We start from the raw sequence: 17274 nt of genomic DNA on the forward strand, positions 1-17274 counted from the left end.
GTTTTTGAAAGATAAAAAATATAAGGCTCCTTTCAATTCAACATGACAGAATAGGCTGCATGTGCCTATACATTTTTTTAAAAAATCTTACTGTATCAGTCATGTTTCTTTAGAGATAGAACCAATGAGGTGTGTGTGTGTGTGTGTGTGTGTGTGTGTTTATTACAGTCAGGTGCTGTATCAGAACATTTCCATTTCTATTAATGACATAATGCATACAATGGTGGTCCCATAACATTACCATGGAGCTAAAACATTCCTATCACCTAGTTATATTACAGCCATCATAACACAATACATTACTCATGTGTTTGTGGTCATGCTGGCATAAACAAACCTACTGTGCTGCCAGCTGTATAAAATAGCACATACAATTATATACAGTACAGAACACTTAATAATGATAATAAATGACTGTGGTAACAGCTTATGTATTTGCTATATTATCCCTTTTATTCTTTTTTAAAGTGTATTTTTCTATTTATATAAGAAAATAAGTTTGCTATACATAAAATAGTATGCCTTGTTATGCCTCATACATCTCATGTTTACTAAGTCTCTTGGTCGAATCACTTTCTCTCATGCTTGATTTAATCTTGTGTTGTTTTGTTCATCATGGCCACTAAGCACACACAATCCACTGTTAGTGTTGCCAGTAAGAGGCCACATTCAGTGATTGACCTGAAAACAAAATCAGAAGTGGAACATGGAACATGGCAAGGAACATGGCAAGTCAGCAATGGTTACTGTTCACCAGTCAGGCATGTCCCATTCCACCACAGCCATAATCTTTACCAATAAGAAAAAAGTGACAGAAGCTGTTACAGGATCTGCTTCACTGAAGGAAATGAGACTAACAGAAGTTCAAGAAGAGCCCATGTCAGATGTGGAGAAACTTCTAATGACCTTGATTGAAGACCAGACACAGAAGCCTGTCCCTGTCCATACCCATGATGACCACAGCCAAAGGTAATAGTTGTGATGTTGAAAGATAAGGCTGGACCAGCTATGATTTTGAATTTACTGTTAGCTCTGGGTGGTTTAAATAATTCAAGAAGAGTTATTCATTACATAATGTGAAAATGAGTGGTATCTGTGGGTGCTGATGTGAAGGCAGCTAAAGAATTTTTGGAAACTCTAGAAGCTAATTGTGGAGGAAAATTACTTACCAGAGAAAATATTCAATATGGATGAAACTCTGTACTTTGGAAATGAATGCCTGGAAGAACTTGAATCTATAAGGAGGCCAAGTCAATACCACAATTTAAGGCTTTTAAGGACAGAATAACTGTCTTGCCTGGGGGCAGTGTCACAGGCTACAAACTGAAGCCCCTTGTGATCTGGCTCTGAGAACTCCAGAGCCTTCAAGCACTTCAATAAGCACACACCACCAGTGTGTTACTACAGGAGCAATAAGAAGTCATGATGACCCAGCTTGTCTTCTAAGATGTCCTCCTGAATTGCTATCCCAGTGAAATGGAGAAGTACTGTTTGGAGACTAACAGTTTGCAAGATTTTGCTTGTTATTGACAGTGTTCCTGGACATCCTCCTTTTGTGGGTGATCTTCAGACCAATATCGAAGTGTCAGGTACAGGATAGAGAGATGGGCCTGGATGGCCAAGGGCAGATGGAACTTTGAAAGAGAAACTGGGAGCAGAAGGAAAAGTTTCTGTCTGTGGGGACTCCTAGGGTCAAGGGGTATGAAGAATGAGTGTGGAGTGAAGAAGACTACACTAAAACAATTCATGAAAAAAAAAAACTCTTCTGAAGGGTTGAAAGGATCAGCTTTCTCTGCATCATGGTGGACCAGTGAGCCAAACTCTGGGATAAAAGCAAAAAAAAGTAATTACTAGAGAAATGGAATGATCTTCCTAGAAGAAGATTGAAATTAAAGAGTCGGTGCCTAGAGTGACACAGACACTGGCCCGCAGTGTCCACAGCATTATGGATGAGATATGAGATAAATTCACATGGACTACTGAGTCCTGTGGAGGAAAAGGGATGGCACGGCTACTCTCTCAAGGGGAGAGAGCCTCAGAGTGGCCTGGCCACTCTCTCCAGAGGAGAGTGTGTGCACCCTTGCCTAAACAGGTTTAATTTGCACAGGAATACAGGTACAGCTTATTAATCATTTTCAGGCAGAAAGGATCAAACGATAGATAGCATACAAAGAACCATTAGGGCTCATTCTGAGTCAGGGTCTGTTAGCTAAAGAGCTACAAAACTTTGGGAAACAAACTCATTTCCTGCTTGGGCCTTTATCATTTAATTAAGAGCATTCTTAGCAAAGCAGGTTTCATAGACATTTATGTATTCTTTCTCAGGCCTAATTACCCAGGGAACCTGCCCTTTCCAGCACAGGGCTGCACCGCCCTCTGTCATTGTTTCAGGCTTAAGTCAGGCAGAGGAAGCAATAGCCAAGAAATTGGGAGACTTCTCGCAGGCGGAAGAGGACTCAGGCTTTGTCAAAGCCGAGGAGTGAGGGTCCATCACCCCCTTTCTCCATAGTCCCCCAAGTCCTTCCCTGGGGCCTCCATGTGATCATGTCTGTCTTAGGTCATTCCCCCCTTGGGGACTTTTAACCATCACTGACTAACTGATCAAGCATTGGGGGCCAGTTATGGATGAAGTAAAAGGAGCAGAGGCAGTGTTCCTGCCAGGGAGATAAGCTTTGTCTCCTTAGTGGTTTATGGTCCTAAGGTTGCTCACTCAGCTGTAGCCATGGGCGGGTTACAGCTCCTGAAACCAGGCAAGGCAGCTCCCAATATAAAGTAGCCTCCTCCTGGATTGGACTCGGCACATTGGGAAGAGCCCATGTGCTTCTGTGGTACGCACTGATGCCCCATAAAATGAAACCTGGAGGTTAACTCAAGCTTCTCACAGCCACAGAGCCACAGCCAGCTACTTTGTCATGAAGAAGCTGAGAAAGGCAGAGGGGATACCATATTGATCAGCTAAGGTTTCCATTAATAATAAAAATAGTGTAATCATAAAAAAAAGCCTAGTGGTCAACCTCAGAGAACTAGACACCAGAGGATATGCTATAGTGTTGTTCATTCTCCAAAACGTAAAACATAATCATCTGCCAACCTGTATCCAAGGTGACATTAACTCTGGGCAATTCTGTTACCTGAAAAGATAAGATCTCTAATAGCATGTTAGATTTGGGGGTTTCAGGCATTTATATAAAAGAAGGAGGAAAACTCAATGTTTTATCACATTTTAATAAGATTCTGCTTATTTTTCTGTGTACTGTAGCATGAGAGCAGACAATACTGGCACAAGTATAGCCATTTCCTTTTGCGTTTACTTCAGTTCAATCTCCTTTCCATTCTCCCCTTTGTCACAGAGCTCATTTCCATTTCTGCTCCTCAGGCTTTTGGCTCCATTTTATCCATTCCTTCAAAACACACGATTCTTATTCTTTAGAGCACCCATGACAGTCTGTGTATGCTCACCAATCCTTGCCATCTCTGCCACCATTCATAGCATTTAACTAAGATGTCATTCCTTAGGACACTAAAGCCTCCCTTTGTCTCCTAGACAACCCAATTCTGAATGCAAGGGAAAGGACTCAGATTATCTTGTGTCCTCTATACCCTATCTACCTCATCAGTCAAGACTGCATTGCAGCCCAGGGTACAGGGGCACTTCATGTTAGCAGAACTGAACTGCTCCATGTCATGGCCAGTTCGTGGGAAGCCCTGACCCTATATTTGAAGTGGAAATGACCCATGTGTGCTTCAGTTCCCGCACAACTCCTGGCTCAGATATAACGACTCTCCTGAAAATTTCATGTCTAGAATTCTCACATCTGTATTTTTCTTGAACTAGGATAGGATTGATTCACCATTTTCAACATTATAGAAAAGATATCATGCTGTGTATATTCTTCTGCAACTGTCTTTGCTCACCATTGTATTCATGAGCTTCATCTGCAATGATCTGTTGATAATTCATTTTTACTTCTCAATAATATTCCTCTCTTAATATTTAGATTGTTTCTATTTATTATGAACTTTTGTTATTTCAAACAATGACTATGCAAACATTTTTACACATGTGACCTTGTAACTGAGCATGGGTATCTGGGTACCTTGCTGGAGTGAAACTGCTAGCAGCATATCTTCAGCATCACTTGAGAGGGCCAGGTTGTTTCAAAATGACAACACCAATTCCCGGGTGCTCCAGGCAAGTGGCACACAGGCTGCCCACACCCCTGCTGACACCTGGATTCTCCAATTTTTTATTTGTTTTGGTCTGAAGAGTTAGAAATGATATATAGTTATTTAAATGCTCACTTCATTGATTACCAATGAGTTTGGGCATTTAAAAATAAATTTATTGTTTATCTGCTTTTCTTGTGAATTGACTCTATATTATTGGTACATGCTGCTTCTCTTTCTTGATTTTAAAGATTCCACATTTATTTATATATTTTTGTAGGACCTAGCAACTACATAAGCTTTTATTTTTATTTTATTATTCAATTAATTACATTCAATATTATTTTATATTAGTTCCAGGCATACAGCATAGTCATTATACAAACATAACATTTACAAAGTGATCCCCCTGATATTTCAAGTACCCACTTGGCACTAGATATAGTTGTTATAATATTATTTCATTAAGATTTTATTTGTTTTTAGAGAGAAGGAAGGGAGAGAGAGAAAGTAATGTGCAAGAGAATCATTGACTGGTTGCCTCTCACATGCCCCCAAACCAGGGACCAGGCCCACAACCCAGGCATGTTCCATAACAGAGAATTGAACTGGCAACCTTTCACTCTATGGGATAATGCTCAACTGACTGAGGCACACTGATTAAGGCTATTACAGTATTATTGACTATATTCCCTATGCTGTACTTTACACCCCCATAACTACTTTATAACTACCAATTTGTGCTTTTTAATACCTTTACCTGGTAAAAATACCCAGCTTGCAAAACCCCATCTTCTCTGGCAACCATCAGTCTGTCTATGTGTCAATGAGTTTGCTTATTTCTATTCTTTAGATTCCTTATATAAGTGAAATCATATGGCATTTCTTTTTCTGACTGGCTCATTTCACTTAGCATAATACCTTCCAGGTACATTCATGCTGTTGCAAATGGTAAGAGTTCATTCTTTTTTATGGTCTAGTAATATTTCATTGTATAAATGTATAATTTTTTATCTACTCTTTGATTGATGGTCACTTGGGGTGCTTCCATATTTTGAATATCATCAGTAATGTTGCAGTAAAAATAAGGGTGCATACATCCTTTCGAATTAGTGTTTTGGGTTTCTCTGTCTATATAACCAGAAGTGGGTTTGCTGGGCCATAAGGAATTTTTAAGTTTTTGAGGAATCCTTCATACTGTTTTCCATGGTGGCTATACCAATCTTCATTCCCACCAACAATGCAAAAGGGTTTCCTTTCCTCCACATCCTTGTCAACACTTGTTTGTTGATTTAACAATGATACTCATTCTGACAGGTGTGAGTTGATAATTCACTATGGCTTTAATTTGCATTTCTCTGATGATTATTAACATTGAGCACATTTTCATATGATTATTATTCATGTGTATATTGTCTTTGGAGCAATGTCTATTTAAGTCTGCGGTCCATTTTTTTAAATTGTATTGTTTAGGGGGTTTTTTGGTATTGACTTGTATGAGTTTTTATAAATTTTGGATTTATGATAAGGGGTTACCCTTATCATATGTACCACTGGGGAATATCTCCCCCATTCAGTAGCTTGTATTTTTGTTTTGTTGATGCTTTCCTTTGCTGTGCAAAATCTTTTTAGTTTAATTAAGCCTTATTTGTTTATTTTTTTTCATTTATTGCCCTTGCCTGAAAAAATATAACCAAAAAAAATACTGCTAGGAAAAATGTCACTGCATTTACTGCTTATGTTTTCTTCTAGGACCTTTACAGTTTTGAGTTTTACATTTAAGTCTTTAATCCATTTTGAGTTTATTTTTGTGTATGGGGTAAGAAAGTGGTCTAGTTAATTTTTTGCATATATCTGTCCCATTTTCCCAACACAATTCATTGAATACACTGTCTTTACCTTATTGTATACTCTTGCCTTTTTAATATATTAATTGACTATATAGGCATGGTCTCTATATACTGTTTCATATGACCTATGTATCTGTTTCCATGCCATTAACATGCTGGTTTGGTTACTGTAGCTTTGTAGTATACTTTGATATCTGGTACCATGATTCCTCCAACTTTGTTCTTTCTCTAGATTACAGTGGCTAAATTTGGATCTATTTTGGTTCCATATAAATTTTGTATTATTTGTTCTAATCCTGTGAAAAATGGCATTAATATTTTGACAGAGATTGTGTTGAATCTATAGGTTGCTTTGGGTAGTATGGACATTATACCAATGCTAATTCTTCCTATCCATAAACACAATATATACTTCCATTTATTTGTATTTTCTTCAGTTTTTTTCTTCAATGTCTTATAGTTTTCTGAGTACAGGTCTTTTATCTCCTCGGTTAAATTTACTTCTAAGTATTTTTTAAATGGGATTGTTTTGTTAATTTTACTTTCTAATAGTTCATTACTGGACTATAAAAATTCAATTGATTATGAATATTAATTTTGTACCCTTCTACTGTTCTGAATTTAATGATCAGTTCTGGCAGTTTTGGGTAGAATCTGTAGGCTTTTCTATATTTAGTATCATGACATTTGAAAATAATGACAGATTTACTGTTTTCTTTCCAATTTAGATGCTTTTTATTTCTTCTTGTCTGATTGTTCTGATTAGGACTTGAGTACTATGTTGAACAGGAGTGGTGAAAGTGTACATCCCTGTCTTTTTCCTTATCTTAAAAAGAAATAGTTTTAGTTTTTCTCCACTGAGTATGATTTCAGCTGTGAGTTTCTCAGAGATAGCCTTTAATATGTCATATTCCCTCTATTCCTACTTTGCTGAGAGTTTTCATTGTACATAGGTGCTGGGTTTCATGGAATGCTTTTTAACAACTATTGATATGATCATATGATTTTTATCCTTCATTTTGTTTATGTGGTACGTCGTGTTAATTTGTGGATATTGAACCAACTTTTGTTTAAGATTTTATTTATTTATTTTTAGAGAGAGAAGGGAGGGAGGAAGAGAAAGAGAGAGAAACATCAATGTTGCTGGGGGGCGTGGCCTGCAACCCCGGTATGTGGCCTGACTGGGAATCGAACCTCCGACACTTTGGTTCACAGCCCGTGCTCAATCCACTGAGCTACGCCAGCCAGGGTTTTGAACCAACTTTTTATACCAGACATAAATCCCACTTGGTCATGGTGTATCTTTTTAATGTATTACTGAAACCAGTTGCTAACATTGTGTTGGGGATTTTTGCATCTATGTTCATCAGGGATATTGGCATATAATTTTTTTCTTTGTAACGTGTTTATCTGGTTTTGGAGTCAGGGTAATCCTGGACTTGTAAGATGAGCTTAGGAGTTTTCAATTCTCTTAAATTCCTTGGAATAGTTTTAGAAAAATAGGTACTAGTTTTTCTTTGAATGTTTTGTAAAATTTACCTGAGTGAAGTAACCCAGTCCAGGACTTTTGTTTGTTGGGTATTTTTTTAAATTAGTGCTTCAATTTTATTTTTTGTTATTAATCTGTTCAGATTTTCTGCTTCTTCTTCATTTAGTCTTGGAAGATTGTATGTTTCTAGGAATTTATCCATTTCTTTCAGACTGACCAATCTGTCAGCATATAATTTTCTATACTATTTTCTTATAACCCTGTGTATTTCTGTGCTGTTATCACTTCTCTTTTAGTTTTTGATGTATTTAATTGACTTCTCACTATTATTTTTTCTTGAAGAGTTTGGTTAAAGGCCTATCAATTGTGTTATCTTTTCAGAGAACCAGCTCTTAGTTTCATTGATCTTTTGTATTGTTATTTCACTTATTTCCACTCTGATCTTTATTTTTTCCTTCCTTCCACTCACTTTGGGTTTTATTTGTTCTTATTTTATTTCCTTCAGATATAAGGTTATACTGTTTGGTAGAGATTTATTTTGTTTGTTTCTTGTGGTAGGCCTGTATTACTATGAGTTTTCCTCTTAGGACTTCTTTTGCTATGTTCTGTATTTGAAAATGTGTTCTCACTTTCACTCATTTCGTGGTGTCTTTTGATTGCTCCTTGATCTATTTGTTAACCCATTCATTGTTTAGTAGCTTGTTATTTAGCTCCCATGTGTTTCTGTGTTTTCCAGTTTTTTTCTTGAAATTGATTTCTATGTTCATACCATTGTAGTCAGAGAAGATTCCTGATATGATTTCAATCTTCTTAAATTTATTGAGACTTGTTTTATGGTCTAACATGTGGTCTATCCAGAAAACATTTCATGTGCACTTAAAAAGAACATATATCTTGCTGCTTTGGGGTGAAATGCTCTAAAAATATTAATTAAATCCATCTGATGTGTCATTAAACGTCACTGATCCCTTGTTCATTTTCTGTCTGAAAGATCAATCCATTGATGGCAATGGTGTATTAAAATCCCCTACTATAACTGTATTACTGTTGATATCTCCCTTTATGTCCATCAATATTTGTTCTATGTATTTAAGTGCTCCTATCTTGGGTGTATAAATGTTTAAAAGGGTTATATCCTGTTGTTGGGTTGATCCTTTTTGCATTATGTAGTATCTTCCTTTGTCTCTTGCCTTTGTTTTAAAGTCTCCTTTGTTATATATAAATATTGCTACCCCAGCTTTTTTTTTCATTTCCATTTACATAAAATATCTTTTCCTATTCCTTTACTTTCAGTTTGTATGTATCTTTTGTTCTGAGGTGGGTATTTTGTAAATAGCGTGTAAATGTGTTTTGTTTTCTTATCCATTCAGCTACCCTAGTCTTCTGAATGAAGCATTTAAACAATTTACATTTAAAAGAATTCTTTTTTCTTTTGCCCAATTCCTCCATTCCCTAGCCCTGCACCCACCCCTGAGCTGTCAGCCTGCTCTCCTGCTCTCTATCAGTCTGTCCCTGTTTTCCTTGTTAGTTCAGTTTGTTCATTAGATTCTACATATGAGTGAAATCATATGGTATTTGTCTTTAGCTGACTGCCTTATTTCACTTAGCATAACATTCTCCAGGTCCATCTATGCTGTTGCAACGGGTAAAATTTTCATTTTTATGGCAGAGTACTATTCCATTGTGTAAATATCCCATAGCTGTTTTATCCACTTAATCCACTCATCCACTGATGGACACATTGGCATTGACTAATGACCCTCTGCCCTGGTGACTAGCAATCAGTAGAGATCACAACCCTTAAAGGACACATCTGAAAAACTGATTAATATCCTATTGAGATCCTCCCCTGGGACCTCCCCTAAAAATCCCACCCTTAAAAGCCCTTAGAACAGATGACCCAGCAGCTCTCCCTTCAGGGAGCATGCCTATGCCTTTCCCCTCCCCCTCTTCATTGTCCTAGGCAAGCTGCCTTTACCTTTCTCCTAAGCTCCAAGGGCCCTACTTTTGTCTCTGTAATGTTTTCTGAGCCCATTTCTTCTACAGCTCACTTCATCTACCTTTGTGATTTTCTAAGTAAACTTTCTCCTATAAATAATAATAAAATTAAGTGATTATTTTAGATACATAGTTATTGCCATTTTATTCTTTATATGTTTTCTTTTCATTCTTTTTCTTAAAGAAGTCTTGTTAGCATTTTTGTAATACTGATTTGGTGGTGAAGAACTGCTATTGGGTTTGTTTGTTTGTTTGTTTGTTTTGTTTTGTCTGGAAAGCTATTTGACCTTTAATTTTAAATAACCTTGTTGGATAAAGTAGTCTAGGTTGTAGGTTTTTGCTCTTTATCACTTTGAATATTTTATGAGAGTCTTATGGAAGCTGCTTTGTAGATACCTATGTTTTTCTTGGTGCATTTAAGATTCTCTGATCATTAACTTTTGCCATTTTAATTACAATGTGGCTTGGTATGAGCCTCCTTATGTTTATCTTGTTTTGGACTCTGTCCCTTTCTGGACTTGTATTTATTTTGTTTCACCAGGTTAGAGAAGTTTTCAGTCACTATTTCTTCAAAAAGGTTCTCAATTCCTTGCTCCCTCTCTTCTTCTTCTGGTACTTCTATGATGTAACTGTTGTTACACTAGATATTGACCTAGAGGTCCCTTGAGCTCTCCTCAATTTTTCATTCTTTTTTTTCTTTTTGCTGCTTTGAATGGATGTTCTCTGCTACCTTGTCTTCCAAATCACTAATTCAATCCTCTTCTTCATCTGATTTTATATTGTATTTTTTCTTAGTGTATTCTTCATTTATCGCATTTTCATTTCTGGGTTTTTGGCATATATATATATATATATAATACACACACACACACTGTATATATGCTTACTATCTCCTCATTGAAATTCTCACTAAGCATATCTATTTTTCCTTTAAGTTCTTTTACCTTATAACTATTCTTTTGAACTCTTTATCTGGTAGATTTCTTGCCTCCATTTTTTAAAAATATTTATTTATTTATTTATTTATTTATTTATTTATTTTAGAGAGGGGAAGGAATGGAGAAAGAGAGGGAGAGAAGCATCAATGTGTGGTTGCCTCTCATGTGTCCTTTGTTGGGGACCTGGCCTGCAACCCAAGCATGTGCCCTGACTGAGAATCAAACCAGTGACTCTTTCGTTCACAGGCCAGCACTCAATCCACTGAGCCACACCAGCCAGGGCTTGCCTCCATTTTATTTAATTATTTTTTCTGGAGTTTTCTCCTGTTATTTTATTTGGGGCATATTTCTTAACCCCACCCCCATGTTGGCAGCCTCTCTGTATTTATTTCAATGTATTAGGTAGATGTTCTATGTCTCTCAATCTTGGTAGGGTGGCTTATATACCTTATGCAGTAGGTGTCCTGAGGGGTCCAGTGGCATAGTTTCTTTGATCACCTGAGCTAGGTGCTCCAGAGAGCCCCCTGTGTGAGTTATGTATGCCCTGCTGTTTCAATTGAAACTTGATTGCTATTGGTACATCTGTGGGGCAGGGGGGGGCTGACACTCAGGCTGGCTGGCAGAGGGGAGTTTGGCTATAACCACAGTATTTGAGCTGCTGTGTGGGGATTGCTCCTATGTAGCAGAACTTGCCCCACTGGGTTCTGGGGCCTCCTGAGGCTTCTCCTTGTGTGTTCCCCTTGTGTAACCAATTGGATCATATTCTCTTGTGGTCAGAAGCCATTCACTCGGTGTTTGGATCTGGGGCCTCTTTGGAGGGACTTCAGTACAAGTCAATGGCAGATGCTGCTTGTGACCAGCCCTGGGCTACCTGTGAGGAGCTACAAAACAATCCACAGTTGGTAGCTGCCTGTTCTTCCTGAGCTAGGTGAATGTGTGAGAGGCCAAGCTGCATACCCAGGTTGGCTGCCACAGTATTGGGCCTGAAATAGGTTAGCAAAAGACCCAAGGCATACTACTGAGACATGCTGCCACCAACTGGCTGTTCATTAGGCTCAGCCACTGAAAGAACTTTGAGAAATATGTGAGTTGAGACAGGGAGGTTCACAGGGGGTTATCAAGTAAGGGCAAAGTGGTTAAACCAGCTTAATACAGATTCAAATACAGCTACCACCTGACTGGAGCCCACAGACCTTTGTGGTTGGGTGAAGTCTCAGGGAATCATTAGGATGAAGCCAGTAGAGATCATAAGGTTAAAGCAGGTTAAGAATTGGCCTTGTGGAGAGAGGGCTAAGCATAGGACTTGTGGCACCCATTGGACATGTGAAAAGATGGCCCCTGTTCTAAAGCTGAAACAAGAGAGGTCAGTGTTTGTGCTATTTGTAACTAACAGAACCAATAAGTAGAGACAATGGTAGAATCTTTATGGGCACTTTATTCAGATGCCAGTGATCTGAGAAGATGGTGGGTTATGTACTGCAAAAACTATCTTAACATTCTATCTCAAGTAAATTTTTTATAGGAAGAAGGAAAGTGTAGACAAGGGGTTTGGAAAAAGGTAATCACTTAAGAGTTGCAGTCAAGAGACAAAGAAATATGACCCAAATAAAAGAACAGATCAAAACTCCAAAAAGAACTAAGCGATGAGAACATAGACAACCTATCTGATACAGAGTTAAAACACTAATAATCAGGATGCTCACAAAATCCTGATTGAGTGAGGTCACAAAATAAAGGAAAAAGTGAAAGTTATACACAGTGAAAAAGACATATACAGGGAACAACCAGTGAAGAGAAGGAACTTGGGACTCAAATCAACAATTAGGAATGAAAGGAAGAAATAAACATCCAACTGGAACAGAATGAAGAAACAAGAACTCAAAAAAAAAAAATAGGACAGACTTAGGAACCTCTGGGACAACTTTAAATATTCCAACATCCAAATCATAGGGATGCCAGAAGGAGAAGAGAAAGAGTAAGAAATTGAAAACTTATTTGAAAAAAATAATGAAGGAAAATTTCCCAATCTGGCAAAGGAAATAGACATGCAAGTCCAGGAAGCTCAGAGAGTCCCAAAGAAGTTGGATCCAAGGACAAACACACCAAGACACATCATAATTCAATTACCCAAGATTAAAGAAAAGAAGAGAATCTTAAAAGGAGTAAGAGAAAAGGTGACAGTTACCTACAAAGAGTTCCCATAAGACTATCAGCTGATTTCTCAAAAAAAAAAAACCCTTACAGTCAAGAAGGCGCTGAAAAGCAAGGACCTACATCCAAGATTACTCTGTCCAGCAAAGGTGTCATTTAAAATTGAAGGGCAGATAAAGTGCTTCCCAGATAAGGTCAAGTTAATGGAGTTCATCATCATCAAGCCCTTATTATATGAAATGTTAAAGGGACTTATCTAAGAAAAAGATCAAAACTGTGAACAGTAAAATGACAAGTAACTCACAACTATGAACAACTGAACCTAAAAACAAAATACAAAAACAAATTAAGCAAACGACTAGAGCAGGAATAGAATCACAGAAATGGAGATTATATGGAGGGTTATCAGCAGGGAGGAGGGGGCCAAGAATGGGGAAAAAAGGTACAGGGAATAAGAGGCATAAATGGTAGGTACAAAATAGACAGGGGAAGGTTAAGAATAGTATAGGAAAAGGAGAAGCCAAAGAACTTACATTTATGACCCATAGACATGAACTAAGCTGGGGGAGATGCTTGTGGGAGGGGGAATTGGTATTGTGGCCAAGTCCAATTGGAAATGGAAGCCAGAGAGATGCACCATGGGAGGCCAACAGCCATACTAAGGGGGACTTGACTGCAGACCCAGCACACTGATTGGTTAGCCACTGAGGCATAAGTATGTACCCAATCAATTAGGGTGTTAGTTTTTACCCTAGGGGCAAAAAGACAAAGCAGTTACTGAAACTAACAATGGTAAATCATGACCTTCAGGCAAAATACAAGCAAGTTTCTGGTCAATCAATAAGACATTGGCTGGCAGAGGGGGCCTTCCTAAGAGCGAATACCATACCTTTCGTGCTTTGACTGAGGGTTCAGCATCTACTTGCAAAAAGAGTGGGGAACTCATAGTGGGCCATAGGTATATCACAAAGGAGCCACAGAGCAGTGTTTCATGGTCTGCTGGCCCTGGGTATGTCACCTTCAAAATTAGGGGCCATGTCCCAATCACCCAGGGCTCTATTTGTACTCCTTGTCCCCCAGGGCAACAAAAGCCACCTAGTGTATATGGGAGGCCTTATCTCCCAAGGCCATGTCCAAATGGCTGTTTGTCTGCACTCCAGGCCCTCAGGTGTAGGCAACAGAATGTTTCCTTGTTTCCTCATGCCCAGTTTTAGTAAAGCCTCCTTAGTGTCTACCTGTAGCTGAATTGGAGCTGCAGTCTGGTGGAGTAATGCTTCCACTGGAGCTGGGCCCCTACTCTGACTCCTCTCGTTTGGAGTTCGGAGGATAATCAGTAAGTGTTTCATCCAGTCCCCCAATGTAGGGATAGCAGCTGTGGCTTGCAGGCCCTGCTTTAAGAGACCACCGTATTGTTTGATCATTCCAGGAGCTTGGGGGTGATAGGCCACATGGAACTTCCAGTCAATCTGCATGTCTTGGACCCATTGTTGCACCAAGACTCCAGGAAAATGCACCCCCTGATCACTTTCAATGATCAAAGATTTCCCATAGGTGGTGCATAAGAGCACTCCAGTGCAGTGATCACTGCTTTTTGATCCTGGTGCTATACAAGGTATGCATCCAAGGATCCAGTGGCGATGTCCACAAATGTGATTGCATACTTATACCCCTCTGACCTAGGCAGGGGTCTGATCACATCAACCTGCCACTGGGTCACTGGTACTCGTCCTGTACCACCTGCCCGGTAGTTCCCACTGGCCTCTGGGCATGCTCTCCCAAGCAGACAACACAGATCTCACAAGCTTCCTGTAGCTCTGCTAAGGTGAAGGGTAACCCCCAAATATAGTGGACCACATGGCCTTCTGTCCAGCACATGAGGTGACCATGTTGCCACTGGGTTGCTTATTTTTCTTACCAGCCAGCAGGCACTGTTTTCAGCCATCACACCTAGGCTGGAGTATCAGCCTCATCATTCCCAGGGGAGGCTATGGTCACATGATACGCAGTAATTTGTTTCTGGCAGCCTAATACCCATAGGTCTTGCCACAAGGCCTGCCCTCATAATGGTCTATGCCTAACCATCCATTTATTTGCATGCCATGTAGAGATCCATAATGTTAGTCCCTGGTACTACCCAACTATCCATGCAAATAGTCAGGGGTGGTGCTTCATTTGCAACCACGAACCCACTGGCTACTCTGACCAACTCTAGTGTCAAACCAGATTGTATTTGTTTATGGATGAACTGCTACAGCAGTCTACACAGCAGGCTGGCCCCTGCTGGACCCATGCTCCCTGAGCAGACGGTACTGTTTAACCATTGTCACCCATCGTGGGGATGGCAACTGAACGAGAGGACACTCAGCATGTCCCTACAGAATGGTTTTTACCACTCATGCTCTCAGGTGGAACTCTCCCACAGTGGTTTGCAGCCATAATCCTTGGAGCACATCAATGCCCAGGATATAATCAGGAGTGGGGGATACATAAACAGTACATTCATGATGGGGGAGCAATTGCCTAATACTCAGGGGAAGCAGCATGGTCTTTACCTTTACACTGTGCCCCCATAACCATCAATACAGGCCTCAGTCCCTGAAAACTTGCAGGGTTTCCATGCAGGAGTGTACATTCTGCTTCTGTGTCTACTACAGCCAGGACATGCTGGACATTTGTAGGGGACCAGTGGGTAGCCAATTCCACGTGCAGCCTCCAGTCCCTGTCTGTCCCCTGTAGACAGGTTCCTCACCCCTCCCCTCATTCAAATTTCCAAAGGATATCTCCTCTCTCTTCTCAGGAGGTTGGCACAGCCAGGTGGTCTCCCAGCTGGACAGGACAGGCCTCTCGGGTCAGGCCCCTGGGTTTTCCATTCACCTCCTTCTTCTTCTGAGGCCACAAGAAACACTGGCCAGCTTGCCACCATTTCCACAGTTTTAATAATTAAGCATTTGGCTTCCCATCAATTTTATTTCAATCCACTCCAGCCCCCAAAAGATCCACCCACATCTGGGTCCTGGTCACCCGCACAGGGTTGCTTGACTGAGGAGCAGTGGGGGCTCGAGACACCATCCAAATTCCTTTCTGCTGCCGCTGACGCTCCGCCTCCCCCATTGGACGTCATTAATATGACGTCCAATCCATAAAGGGCCAGAAGAGCCATAAGGGATCCAAAAGAAGCAGAAGGGGTGTGCTGCAACACTAGCTATCATCCCTGCCATAAAGCGTTCATCATTAGGGCCATGAGTATTAAGATTAAACATGACCTGGCAAATGCCCAACTCCTGTAGAATCTGCACTAAGTCCACATAGGACTGCCATTTACTCACAGTGTCTAGCACGTCTCCTGCATCTGCCCAGACTACCAATCACAGCCATGACCCATTCTAACAAAGAATGAGATCCCTGTCCCCTCCCATTGTGTGGGCTATTTTACAGCCACTGGTGCAGGGAGGAGTAAGTCTCATTATCAGTGCACATGGTACTATCCACCACTAAATCTCAAAAACAGAGGAGCCACACCACCAGGCTCCCTGGGCCGCTGCCGAAACTGCTTCTCCAGATCAACTAGTTCAGCCCGTATATATGGATGGTATACAGTGTGCTCAACCATCTGGGAAGGGCCAGCCAGATACCCCCCAGGCACCATAGGCTGTTGGGATTTCATCTTCTGTACCACTACTAGGCAGCCTTCAGGGAACTCAGTTCCTCTTCCCCCTCCTCCAAATTGTTCACTGCAACTGGCAAGGGGGACTGTTGCAGCTCCACTGTTCAGAGGTCTTACTGCAGGGCATGGACCCGAGCTTCCAAGGCTTCTGCTCCCTCTCAGAGCTCTCATAACTTCACCACATCACAAAGCACAGTCTCCGTCACAGCTCGCAAAGCTGTAAGAAACACCTAGCCCACAGTCCCCATGGCCACACGGGCACTCAGCTTCTCCAGGGTCTCCCCTACCATCCACAGGACCTACTCTATTGTGTCCAGTGCACCACTAACATTGGGCCAGTCCTTGGGGGGAACCCAAGCTGCAAGGAGCCTTGCCATCAAATACCACATACCAGTGGTAGGCCACCCATCTGATCCCCACTCCGGGGGTCCCAATGGCTCTATACTATACTGGGATGAGTCCTACTGCCTACACCAAAAGTCCTCCAGCTATTCAAGGCCAGGCAGGTCCACATGGGATTTGGGCAGATGGAAGAAAATTTGCAGAGCTGTCGGTGTATCTGACATGCCTTTATTCCAGGGTGGGGCAATTCACATATACTGCAAGCCACAATTGCGCCTTTGGAAGTCCCAACTCCCTTATATACTAAGTGCACACAAAGCAGGCAAGGTGCCAATACTGACCTTCTAACTAGAAGCTTCATATAACAGAGCTCCATTCCAAATGTGCAGGCCCTTACTCAAGGCCACATGAACACTGCCAAGCCACAGTTACCCCAATATCCAGATGAGAGAGCCTGTCTGACTCCATTTTCCCTACACAGTATATTTGGAGAGGCCCCACCCTCCTTAATTCCTGCAAAGTTTCCCCTGTATTGAGCACCTAATGTTTGAATAAGAAATAGTCCCTATAAGCTGGGAGAGAGTGGGCAGTTATTCTTTAATGGGTGTAGAGTTTCAGTTTGGGAAGTTGAAGAAAGTTCTAGAGATGGATATTGGTGCTAGATGAACAGCAATG

The 17274-nt window shown here is 40.6% G+C and overlaps 1 pseudogene; it reads left to right on the top strand.

Annotated features, from left to right (window-relative positions):
• Window positions 1-706: 706 nt before the first annotated feature.
• Window positions 707-17274, top strand: part of LOC123815550 — a 50552-nt pseudogene continuing 33984 nt past the window's right edge.

This window comes from Phyllostomus hastatus, unplaced genomic scaffold (genome assembly GCF_019186645.2).
Source record: "Phyllostomus hastatus isolate PE091 unplaced genomic scaffold, TTU_PhHast_1.1 phas_contig_195, whole genome shotgun sequence".
Taxonomy (NCBI): domain Eukaryota; kingdom Metazoa; phylum Chordata; class Mammalia; order Chiroptera; family Phyllostomidae; genus Phyllostomus; species Phyllostomus hastatus.